The sequence below is a fragment of the Lissotriton helveticus genome, chromosome 7, assembly GCF_964261635.1.
Source record: "Lissotriton helveticus chromosome 7, aLisHel1.1, whole genome shotgun sequence".
Taxonomy (NCBI): Eukaryota; Metazoa; Chordata; class Amphibia; order Caudata; family Salamandridae; genus Lissotriton; species Lissotriton helveticus.
In genome coordinates, this window is record NC_136068.1 from 664,371,289 (window position 1) to 664,383,882 (window position 12,594).

Consider the following 12,594-nt stretch of genomic DNA (forward strand, 5'->3'; position numbering starts at 1 on the left):
GATTCCGATCGGGTAAAAAGCGCTCTGAATATTCGTACGGAGCATTTATCCCCGTACGAATCGTACTCGTAAACGTCGCCGTACGATTCTGCAAGTACGTTCCCAACTCAACGCGTCACTCCGTACGACTCGTAACAAAATCCGTACAAATCGAAAGTACATACGATTTGCATCCTGGTGACGCTTTACGCAATGTCCGATCGTAAATAGACCGGGTTTTCCGTACCAGTAAATACGATCCGTGTTGAAGATACTCCGTACATCTCTTTTGCTACGAGAGCTAAAAACTGCCGTAAAAGCAGAGTCCGGCCCGAACCTCACCCCGGTACGCGTAAAACAAGACATGAACCCCATCGTCCGTGTCATCCCAGTCCTGTACGCCCACCATCTCGTACATAGAAACCGACGACGGCACAGACGGAGAGTACAACGAACCCCAAAAACTGAAGTATACCTGTACGTGGCGCCACACGCGCACATCACCATAGTGCCGGGGTACGGTGCGCAACACGCTACAGCATATCACCAGTGTTATAGTGAGACGTGCCGCACCGACGCCATCAACGTTGGGGTACGGTACCCCACCACATCTCACCAGTGTAATAGTGAGACGTGCCGCACCTATGTCAACAACCTCGGGGTACGGTGCGCCACACGCTACCGCATATCACCAGTGGAATGGTGAGACGTGCCTCACCAACGCCATCAACGTCGGGGTACAGTACGCCACCGCGTCTCACCAGTGTAATAGTGAGACGTGCGGCACCTACGTCATCAACCTGGAGGTACGGTGCGCCACACGCTACCGCATATCACCAGTGGAAAGGTGAGACGTGCCGCACCGACGCCATCAACGTCGGGGTACGGTACGCCACCGCATCTAACTAGTGTAATAGTGAGACGTGCTGCACCTATGTCATCAACCTCGGGGTACAGTGCGCCACATGCTACCGCATATCACCAGTGGAATGGTGAGACGTGTGGGGCATACGTCAGAAATGTATGTGTATGTTGCGTCACATCTAAGTGATGTGTGGAAAACACAACCAGCAGTGTCCAGCAGTGCCCAGCAGTAGAGGGTGTGTGTGACTAAGACCCCCAGCAGTGCCCAGCAGTAGAGGGTGTGTGTGACTAAGACCCCCAGCAGTGCCCAGCAGTGCCCAGCAGTGCCCAGCAGTAGAGGGTGTGTGTGTGACTAAGACCCCGAGCAGTGCCCAGCAGTAGAGGGTGTGTGTGACTAAGACCCCCAGCAGTGCCCAGCAGTGCCCAGAAGAAGAGGGTGTGTGTGACTAAGACCCCCCAGCAGTGCCCATCAGTAGAGGGTGTGTGTGACTAAGACCTCCAGCAGGGCCCAGCAGTGCCCAGCAGTAAAGGGCGTGTGTGACTAAGACCCCCAGCAGTGCCCAGCAGTAGAGGGTGTGTGCAACTAAGACCCCCAGCAGTGCCCAGCAGTAGAGGGTGTGTGTGACTAAGACCCCCAGCAGTGCCCAGCAGTAGAGGGTGTGTGTGACTAAGACCCCCAGCAGTGCCCAGCAGTACCTACCAGTAGAGGGTGTGTGTGACTAAGACCCCCAGCAGTGCCCAGCAGTAGAGGGTGTGTGTGACTAAGACCCCCACCAGTGGAAAGGTGAGACTTGCCGCACCGATGCCATCAACGTCGGGGTACGGTACGCCACACGCTAACTAGTGTAATAGTGAGACGTGCTGCACCTATGTCATCAACCTCGGGGTACGGTGCGCCACACGCTACCGCATATCACCAGTGGAATGGTGAGACGTGTGGGACATACGTCAGAAATGTATGTGTATGTTGCGTCACATCTAAGTGATGTGTGGAAAGCACAACCAGCAGTGTCCAGCAGTGCCCAGCAGTAGAGGGTGTGTGTGACTAAGACCCCCAGCAGTGCCCAGCAGTAGAGGGTGTGTGTGACTAAGACCCCCAGCAGTGCCCAGCAGTGCCCAGCAGTGCCCAGCAGTAGAGGGTGTATGTGACTAAGACCCCCAGCAGTGCCCAGCAGTAGAGGGTGTGTGTGACTAAGACCCCCAGCAGTGCCCAGCAGTGCCCAGAAGAAGAGGGTGTGTGTGACTAAGACCCCCAGCAGTGCCCAGCAGTAGAGGGTGTGTGTGACTAAGACCCCCAGCAGGGCCCAGCAGTGCCCAGCAGTAAAGGGCGTGTGTGACTAAGACCCCCAGCAGTGCCCAGCAGTAGAGGGTGTGTGCGACTAAGACCCCCAGCAGTGCCCAGCAGTAGAGGGTGTGTGTGACTAAGACCCCCAGCAGTGCCCAGCATTAGAGGGTGTGTGTGACTAAGACCCCCAGCAGTGCCCAGCAGTGCCCAGCAGTACCTAGCAGTAGAGGGTGTGTGTGACTAAGACCCCCAGCAGTGCCCAGCAGTAGAGGGTGTGTGTGACTAAGACCCCCAGCAGTGCCCAGCAGTGCTCAGCAGTAGAGGGTGTGTGTGACTAAGACCCCCAGCAGTGCCCAGCAGTAGAGGGTGTGTGTGACTAAGACCCCCAGCAGTGCCCAGCAGTGCCCAGCAGTAGAGGTGTGTGTGACCAAGACCCCCAGCAGTGCCCAGCAGGAGAGGGTGTGTGTGACTAAGACCCCCAACAGTGCCCAGCAGTAGAGGGTGTGTGTGACTAAGACCCCCAGCAGTGCCAAGCAGTAGAGGGTATGTGTGACTAAGACCCCCAGCAGTGCCCAGCAGTAGAGGGCGTGTGTGACTAAGACCCCCAGCAGTGCCCAGCAGTGCCCAGCAGTAGAGGGTGTCTGTGACTAAGACCCACAGCAGTGCCCAGCAGGTAAAGCAGAAACATACCATGGTGAACCTCATTTCCATCAGGAAATAGACACATGTTACAATACCCAAATATGAACATCACACCAGCTCCCAGGCACACAGCAGTCCAAGCCATTACCAGAAAAGCAAAAGTACAGAAGCAAAATATAAAAGCTTTATTCAGCTGCACCAAAAGATTAAACGGAAATATGAGTCCATGCTCACAGAAGGCCAACGGCCAGTCCAAATAACGGGGAAAAAAGCTTGTGGCATTCTGGATGCTGTCACACCCAAACTTGCCTGCACATAGAGTTCAATTGTCTGTGGAAACAGTGGGGGCATCATCTCGGGAATCCTTAGGCACCGCAGGGACAGGAGAGGTAAGGACAGGTGTAGTGGGTGCAGTTGTTGTGGATTCCTCCACACTGGCTGTTGCCTCGCTGAATGTGGCTAAATATTCTTGGCTGCACACTTCAGCCAGTTCTAACAAACTAACACCTGAACCCGGGGACACATTGGGGGTGGAGGTAGAGGGCTGTGAGTCTGTTGTCGTGGGTCTGTGGATGCGTGTGTGACGTCTGTCCCCTCTCCCTGTGGGTGTGCCTACATCCCCTTGAGATTGGTTGCATGGAGATTTTCGCTTAGTCTGCCGTGTGGGTGTGCTGGGTTTGTCTGTTGTGGTGTCTGACCTGTGGCGTCTGCGTGTACGTTGGGCAGGAATGGGAGAGGCTGAGGTGGATGGGTCTGAAGGAGGGGGGGGCCGGATGCTGCAGGATGGACATTGCTGCCGTCAGTGTTGACTCTATTCCAGCCACACTCCGACGTAGATCAGACATGGCAGATTACATGCCCTCCATGAACGACAACAACTGTGTCATGATTGTTGTTTGTCCATAGAGGACAGTCAACATGGATGTCTGACCTACTTGAATCTGTCGGAGTATGTCCACAGACTCAGCACTGAGGACAGCAGGGGAGACAGGGGCAGGGGCTGCGGTGCCGGGAACAGAGGAGACACGGGGGCTAGCACGGACCCTAGGGACCCTAACAACTAGGATGGTGGAGATGGTACTGGATGAGGAGGGGACAGCCAAAGATGTAGAAGATGGCATAGCTGCATATTCCCCCTCCTCCGGAGAATCTGATTCCGAGCCGTCCGCATGGTAGGAGGTGTCGTGCCCATGAGGTCCAGCCGTCTGACTCTCCTCACCCTCCATGCCACTGCCTCCCTCCAACTCCTCAAAGCTGGAGGCACTGTCGCTGGGTCTAGGGGTGGGCGTAGTTCGCGAAGTAGTGCTACGCGAAGCTACGCGAAGTGCACTTCGCACTACGCGAACTTCACGTAGCACTACGCGAGCTGCGTAGTAGCATGTTCGCACTGTGCAAGATGTGTTTTCAATGATTGCACAGTGCGAACAAGCATCCGGCACTGTGCAAGCATTGAAAACGGCATCTTGCACAGTGCGAGCTGTAGTTTTCTGCTGCTCGAGGAGATTATTACTCGAGCGGCAGCTTTCTCAACGCGAACAGGTAGTTTCTCATTGAGAGCAGTCGCGAGCATGCGCAACCACTCACAATGAAAAACCTGACCTCCTCGCGTTGAGCGTTGCTTGCTCGTGGTCGCGAACATGACGTTCAGGACCGCGAACAAGCAAGAATCTCGCCGGGATGTCATTTTGCTTGCTCGTGGTCGCGAACATGACGTTCAGGACCGCGAACAAGCAAAAAATGAGCGCTGCACTACGCTACGCTGCACTACGCATGTTCGCACTGTGCTACGTGCCGCTCGCGTAGTGCGAAGTTGCAAAAACTTCGCAAACTCCGCGAGCGGAGCGTAGTGCTTCGCCCAGGCCTAGCTGGGTCCCTGTGGCAGGTCCGCGCCTGTGTCTCCTCCAGTTTGTGGTGATGATACTGTTGGCAAGGAGAATAAGAAAAATATATCAGTCACCTGTACACATCAGACATGTCAGCTACAAATCATTTGGGCACATTTCTAAACATGGCAAGCATCATGAGTCACATGCCACTGAACTCTGCACAATGCTAAGCCTAGTAATGGGCAATTGTAAGAGACACAATGCTCAATGTATAGTAGGATACAAGTAACAGGCAAGGACACAACTTGTATGAGAGTCACAATGATGAGCCACTGCCTGACAACAGGACAGCTGATGATAAATCACTGGTAATTTGCCCACCCTGCCACCCAAATCCAGACCTGGTCATGTTTGAATCGGTTTGACCCTGTGCCCCATGGGAAAAGTCCTGCCCGAACTGCCATGTGATGCCATCCTGGGACCTGAAACAAGTGTTCCATCACCTCACACTGGCATCCCAGCTGTCTACACCCAAACTCACATTGTGTGGCTGACAATCAACATTATTACCAAACAACCTGCAACATATTTTGCGAATATGCACACACGCACTGCCCAGTGTGAGTTTGCACAAGCTAAATTTAGTATACATGGACAGTGTGCACCTGTAGCTAACACATGAGAATTAGAAAGTTTACCATGGACAAAGGCCACTGAGGCTGACTCGTGCAGAAAAACATGTTGAGACTCCGGATCAGTGCCAAAATATGAAGACCAACAGGTGTCACAGACCTCCCTCCAACATGATGATGTGCCAAGGAATATGCATACTGAGACATAGCACCTTAGGAGTACATGTGAAAAACAATACATATCCAAAGCGCTGGACAAATGTGGAGTAGGGCAAGGCATGTAAACCAGCACCTGCTAAATATGGGCCATTCTAATGCCAATGCATTAAGTGCCTGTCTGACCACACCACCACAACTGATAGGGTGTTTGTGATTGTCCTGAGGCGGAAGAAGGGACTTGTGCGCTTGTACTGCATTTTCTGTGCATTTTAAAATTTGCTTTGTTCATTTGTGTCTCTCACTAATTCCGTTTTTAAATATGTTGTGACTTCTGTTAAATTGATAATTCGAACTGCGCAGCACTGACCTGCCTCTTTTGGACCGGCCACCAGGTTTCCACTTATTTAGCCTCATCGCAGCCGATTAGGCACTGCCTGGGGTTCGGACCTGCAGCGCCTACCATCTTGGGTGAGGAGCAGGCGAGCGGACTAGTGCTCGGACCCTCCCGCCCTTGCAGCCATAAAATGGTCCCCCCTACAGGGAGCGCAGCGGGCACGCCGATGGCGCTCCGACGGCGCGTCAAAGGCAAGCCCGTCTGCGCCCGTCCGCGCCAGACAGGGCCCAGTGGCCACCGGCGCTGTGCGATCCCTCTCTTATCCTGCTAACATCCTCAGAGAGCTACAATTTACGCACTCGCCGCTCTCCCCTGGCGTAGCTGAGCGTATCAAGTTCGCCGGCATCTTACGCAGGGTGATTAGCTCCCCTGATAGCTGCAAGCGACCAGCGCTTTCCGCGAGGAGCGAGACACTCATCCGTGTGATGTATCTCAATACACGCTCCTTGGTAAAACACCAAGCAGACATATTCATCCTCCTCACCACTGAAAAACCCAACATACTACTAATTACGGAGACCTGGCTTACTGCAGATTCCCACCCAGACATTTTGGCTTCCCTCCCCCCAGAAAACTACATCCTCAACGCTAACCGCCCTTCAGGCCGCTCTGGGGGCGGAGTGGCAGCCATCATACGGAAACAATTCAAATTCATCGCCACAGCCTCCCTCGCTCTTCCAGAAGTAGAGAACCTGGTCATCAGTTTAGAAACTGAGGCCGGCGCCCTCACGCTCATAATCTTATACCGACCCCCTCTACCTATGCCCTCTTTCCCTATTTCCCTGAGTGAACAGTTGGCAAACCTTATGACACATCACGCCAGAGTCGCTCTCTTTGGCGACTTTAATTACTGGTACTAAGATGACAAAGCTGGCCCCCATGCCAAGGAACTATTCGAAGCCCTAACCAGCCTCAATCTGGTCCAACAAATCTCCACGCCTACCCACATCAAGGGTCATACCCTTGACCATATCTGGACCCATGACCTGGCGCTATCCCGTCCAGTTACCTCCCCCTGCATCTGATCGACGCCACCATCACAGTCAGTGGCAGGGACAAGGCCCCTCCCCTGGCAGGAGAGCTATCACGCAAATGGAGCTCTTACGACTCCCAAGGCTTCCTGGCTTTCCTGGCCAACACTCGTCCCACTATTGACACTGACGCCAGCGTCAGGTTAATGGAAGGGCAAACCACCAATTGGCTAATGACGGCCAGTGACCAGTTCGCCCCTCTCACCAAATTTCCACGCAGCAGACACAGCAATTCACTTTGATGGTTCTCCAGTGTCCTGAAAGCACAGAAACTGAAGGTGCGCCAGTTAGAGCGGATTTGGAGATGCAATTACTCCGATTCCGATAGAGCGATCTTCGTCACAGCCCGTAAAGATTACAAAGGCACAATCTCTCTGGCCAAATCCACACACGTCTCTGACAGAATCCTCTCTGCCCATAACAAATCTAAATAAATCTTCAAAGTCATGAACGAGCTTATCACGGACGACAGAACCCTACCCACTCGGGCCCCAACACAAGAGTCCTGCAACTCCCTGAACTCCTTTTTCATTGATAAAATAGCTGACATTAAGAACTCCATTCCTCCCCTCACCTACGTAAGACCATCGGACGCTTCCCTTATCAACCAACTGTCCCTTACCCACTTTCCCGCCCTTAATTCCAATTCTCTGGCCAAGCTTGCGGCCCGCATTAAGTCAGGCTCCCCCAATGACTGCTGCCCTCCCTCTGTTCTCCGGGACGTCTGTATCACTTTACCTGATTGTATACTACCCTTGCTGAATGCTTCCCTTAGTACTGGTACAGTCCCTAGCTCTTTTAAGGAGGCTGTCCTAGTACCCTTGTTGAAGAAACCTGGAGCCGATCCTGCAAATCTTTCCAATTATCGCCCCATCTCCCTCCTGCCCTATCTGTCCAAACTTCTTGAGGCCCACGTCTCCAACTGCCTCTCTCACTTCATCGAAAGCTCCTGCTATCTTGAACCCAATCAAGCTGGCTTCAGGCCGGCCCACTCCACCGAGGCTGTTATCTTGGCAGTATTGGATACCCTGAGGGGGAACGCAAACAAGGGGACACCTCAGGCACTTGTACTACTGGATTTGTCAGCTGCCTTCAACACGGTGGACCATAACATTCTCCTCCACCGTGTCGAGCAGGCCGGCATCCAGGGTCCGGCCCTCAAGTGGATTGAGTCCTTCCTCTCGGGCAGAGTACAAGCAGTCCGTCTGGGCCCCTTCAGGGCAACCAAGGTACCCTCGACCTGCGGAGTTCCTCAGGGTTCCTCCCTCTCTCCCCTGCTATTTAATCTATATCTCCAGCCATTGATCCACTCACTAAAGAGGTGGGATATCGTAGTGTTCAATTATGCCGACGACCTACGGATCATCTTCCCCCTCAATTCCCCCGATGCTGCAAACAGCTTTCAAGCTGTTATGCTCCACATACAGCAGTGGATGAATCAAAATCAACTCAAGTTAAACCCCGGAAAAACTGAGCTTATCCTACCTGGAAACGGCCCTGCACATTGGGGCCCCCAGTTCTGGCCTTAGGAGCTGGGCCCTCCCCCCGCCCCAGCTAGCTCGGTAAAGAGCCTCGGGTGGTCATCGATGCAGAGCTCTCCCTCAAGGCTCAAGTGGGGGCTGTGATCTCTTCCAGCATGTTCCAACTGTGCAAAATCCGCAAATTGCCCACTTACTCTCACATGCGGCACAGGTACAGGTTGTGATCTCCTTGGTGCTATCCCGCCTTGATTTCTCGAACTCCTTGTACCATGGACTTCCACAATTACTGCTTCGCCGTCTCAAAATTGTACAAAATCAGGCTGCTAGACTCATTCATAAAACCCCAAAGTGGCAATCTGCTAAACCTCTGCTGCGTAAACTACATTGGTTGCCGATCGAACAAAGGGCAGCCTTCAAGACCGGCTGTCTGAAGTTCAAAGCTGTCTATTGCACCAGCCCTATCTTCCTTAAAACCTTGATTGTGGAGCACCACCCGGTGCGTAATCTTTGTTCGGCTCACCTTCATCTGCTGGTCACTCCGACCATAAAACTTAAAAAGTTTGGCGGCCGACGGTTTGCCCATTTGGCCCCCAAACTGTGTAACCCCCTTCCCCTGTCAGTCAAATTAAGTTGCTCCCTATTGAACTTCAGGAAGCTCCTAAAAAACAGACTCTTCACTCTGACTGGTTAGCCTGCCTCTTTGCAATCTCTGCACCCTTTAGCGCCAAGAAACTTATGGTGTCAGTGCGCTCTACTAATTCCGCCTAATATAACATAACATAACTGTGGGAGTGTTACCATGCCTCGGAGCACTGCAGGTAGCATGTGACACACATGACAACAAACATACATGTACCTACCGCCTTCTTGCTGCTGTCCCTCCTGCAACTGCCTATGGAGGTCTGGGAACACCACTTCCAGGACCCGGAGCATGTGGGGGGTGAGGTGGCGGGTGCCGCCATGCTTGCGTGGAGTTTCGAGTTTGAGTTGGACCCTGGCGATGCGACGGGTCAAGCACCGGATGTCCTGCCACCTCTTCCTGATGTTACAGAGCCTCCTGCGAGGCCCCCCTCACTCCTGACAGCCCTGGCGATGTCCAGCCAGATGTCAGCCTTCTCATAGGCAGATACCTATCACGAATATAAAGTGATACAACATCAGTACACCTGGTCCATGTCCCAAAGACACACACTTGCACCAAATAGACTATGACAACAGGGCATAGGATGCTGACCAGACTTGCATCTTTGTCCATGTGTATGTGTCCTGTGAGCAAACAACAATGCACTACATGCCATTAAAAGGCTACAGATGCCATAAGGGGTGCAAACCACTCTTTGAGCATGGCACACACTGAGCAATATATGTCACTGCAGGGTGTACTGCAGCACGTGACATGCTGTGAAGAACCGGGCCTAATGGGTCTGGCGGCGCAGGGCACGCCTTAATCTCCGGGTTTCACCTGCCTTGTCGGACGCAGACACGAGACACTCTGTTGGGCGTAGAAAATCAAGTTAATTAGCTGCAGCTAAGCACAGTTGTCCCAGAAGTACAGAGTAGGTTCTCAGGAGACTGCTACTTTAATTCCATGGTGTACAATCTTCTATAGCACACATATTTACAACATGTATTCTCAACACATACAAAGCCAACCAATAGGAGAAGTTGAAAAACAAGCTATCGAATGTCCCAAATAAGCCCTTGTTTCAGACTCTGTGTGTTACCCCTCCCCACAAGTTAATCAACGCTAGTGCCATAATCTAATTCGCAGGTGGCAGGACATATTTGTGTGCCTCAGAGGATAGTTGTGTAACAAGAGAATACAAGAAGAGAATAGTGAAGGCCAGTCGGATAAGATAAAGTGAAGAAAGAATGGGAAAGCCAAATAGTCAGTCGAGACAGGGATCAATCAGCTCAGACATGGATTAACAGACTCGGACAGTCCCTGACATCGGTTTCGTAAGCTAAGGCAGGGGTTACTTTTTAACAGAATAGACACGCAGCTGCTGAAAAGGCAAAAATACTCCGTTCGTCGTGTCGCCTGAGTGAAGGCAACACAAAATGGCGGCAAGACACAAAATGGCAGCCAAGTACGGAACGGAGTCGAAAATCACGGAACCTCAGTCCTCCTTTTGCCATTACTCAGGCAAAACACAAAAAAACTCAAGTTAATCTGAGTCAATATCAATAGCCATGAGGTCATCGAGTTGTTGCTGCACCATCATCTTAATGTGCTCCGTTCTTTGTGACACTGGTCGTGGGACGCACATGGTGGTGAAAAGACCACAAATGGCTTGATCACATTGCATGACCAGACAACAAGAGAAAATGATGGCAAAAACCATTCCAAAAAAGGTTAACACTTTCCATCCCCATGTAGACAGTAGTCCTCAAAACCATTCCATTACTGACCAATCTCCTGCATCCTCACGAATTGACTCGGAAATTACATGTAGTTTAGAGATGGCTTGGTATACTGTAGGGGCATTATCAGGAATATAAATGCAGCAACTGGACCCGATCAATTTACAGACTCCTCCATGGTCTGCCAAGATAATGTCTAGAACCATCCGGTTCTGCAAAGTCATAAGGCGGTCCGCCTGAAGTTCGGCTGTGAGATTACTTAAGGCTCCAGAAGTTACGTTTATGGTAGCCTCAACAACACGAACTAACTGTCTAATGTTTCTGCTATTGGCCATTGGGCCCCAGAAAGGATGGAACCCTTTCAGGCCATGTCTGTTTCTATGATAACCCGAGGGAGCAGTGTATGTTGGAGGGAGAAGAAAAGCCACATAACATGTTCCTGAAAAATTGGTCGGGAACCACATATATGCTCTGTCATGGCAGACGAAATATGTGCCTTGAGATGGCACTAATGGTGAAGAAATCTGTGTTGAATAGATGTATATACGGGAACAAACACTCTTTTCCTGTTGGTTTTTAATATTTCTACCATTGATCTGTAAACACAAATTTCCTCGATGTGGTATGTACCAGATTGGTGGTGATATCCCTTGCTTAGCTTTATCTGTGAGACTAGCAACATAACGAGTCACATTCCAACCATCATATGTTTGTTTCTCATCAATGGGAATCTTACCACTTTCGGAGACTCTAGCCATAGATACTATTCCCTTTATCACAGAGCTGTGACTAAAATCTGCTTTTCCACCATATGGACCACCAAGGGGATGTCGAAGTTGATTCTGCTATGCATTAAAAAACATAGCCAAATAGGCCCAAGCAGAACCTTCATAGGAAAATGGAAGGACTAAATATGGCATCCCTTTCTCTGTGTTATGGGGAATAAGTCCACAAACTCAACAATCCGTCGTATTGACTGCTAGTTGATGCTGATGCAACAACTGAATAAATGAATTGTTAAAATATTCCGTTCTCCTAGTTTGTTTGTGTTCTGGCAGTGTATAAAACTGATGCGGAAAGACAGTAGTGGAAGAAGAAAGAGTAACAGAAGAAGGAACAGGTGCTTGCTGCATAGTATGAACAAACCAACCCATACAAGCCAATAAAATACATATACATATTAAAATGCACAAAATTATGCCACATGGGCTAAACAATAATTTCTTACATTTACTGTTAAATTTCTCATTTTTATCATTCTTTCCAAATTTAATATCCATTCTCTAAAGCGTTGCTCACGGTAATCTTCCTAGATCACTTAGTTGTGGTTATTAGCCGTCCTATGACACTGCAAGTCCTGCAGACCTATGTCACTACTCAGGTCACAGCCTAAGATTCCTACTGTGACCCTGCAACTTGATGGATAATAATAAAAATACAACCAAAAAAAAAGTTCAAGTGTTCTTTGTCAATCTTGGTCTCAGATTGTACCGAACCTTATCAGGTACTGTTTGCTCTCGAAACAAAGTCTCTGGATTTGTCGTGTTCGACCGTAGATGTTACAACATGTATTCTCAACACATACAAAGCCAACCAATAGGAGAAGTTGAAAAACAAGCTATCGAATGTCTCAAATAAGCCCTTGTTTCAGACTCTGTGTGTTACCCCTCCCCACAAGTTAATCAACGCTAGTGCCATAATCTAATTCGCAGGTGGCAGGACATATTTGTGTGCCTCAGAGGATAGTTGTGTAACAAGAGAATACAAGAAGAGAATAGTGAAGGCCAGTCGGATAAGATAAAGTGAAGAAAGAATGGGAAAGCCAAATAGTCAGTCGAGACAGGGATCAATCAGCTCAGACATGGATTAACAGACTCGGACAGTCCCTGACATCGGTTTCGTAAGCTAAGGCAGGGGTTACTTTTTAACAGAATAGA